This window comes from Ptychodera flava, chromosome 20 (assembly GCF_041260155.1).
Source record: "Ptychodera flava strain L36383 chromosome 20, AS_Pfla_20210202, whole genome shotgun sequence".
Classification (NCBI taxonomy): domain Eukaryota; kingdom Metazoa; phylum Hemichordata; class Enteropneusta; family Ptychoderidae; genus Ptychodera; species Ptychodera flava.
The window spans coordinates 14,177,316-14,178,023 of NC_091947.1; positions in this window are offsets into that span (position 1 = coordinate 14,177,316).

A 708-nucleotide genomic window follows, 5' to 3' on the forward strand; every position below is an offset into this window, starting at 1 on the left:
TAATACAACGGCAAAAACGTAGTTTTTGTGCTACACTACCAAGTCGTTTAAGGTACGTATTCAATTGACCCTACCCTGGGGAAACAGGACAGGTTTGACGGTGCTTCTGCACCCCTAGCACGACCCTCAGGGTCTCTGACTAACAGACGAGTGAGGTGATGTTTGTGCCTAGCGGACGTGCGTAATACTTAAGGAGTTTATTTCCGAAAAAATAAACATGAAACGGCAATAAAATGACGCACTCCCAGGGGCAAACAAAGCCGGTGACCTCAATTTTTTTCTGCAGCAACCCTTGAGCTCCTTCCCCTGTCTACGGGCATGTAGAAATTATCGAAGTCTAACACGTATAAGTACGGCTAAAACTACCCTGAAAATGGGCGATTTCTGCCAAAATGCCTGGCAGGATAACATGCAGGAGAGCCAATCTTTTGCAGGCACATATTATGGGGCGGTTTTCTACTGACTTGGGAGAATAACGGACAAGGGCGCTCGGCAGGAAAAGGGTTAAGTCTCACTTTCACGGCGCATACTACCTTAAAAAGACCGATTGTCAAGGCTTAGCTTTAAAACTTGGATTAGACGTAATGGAAATAAATTGCTTCAGGGCCTGAACAGACAAAATTTCTTATTCTGCTGTTTGTGTTCTCTCATTTATTGATGTTGTATCACGTTATCTCTGACTGTCTTGTTATGTCTTGTCTCAAAAGA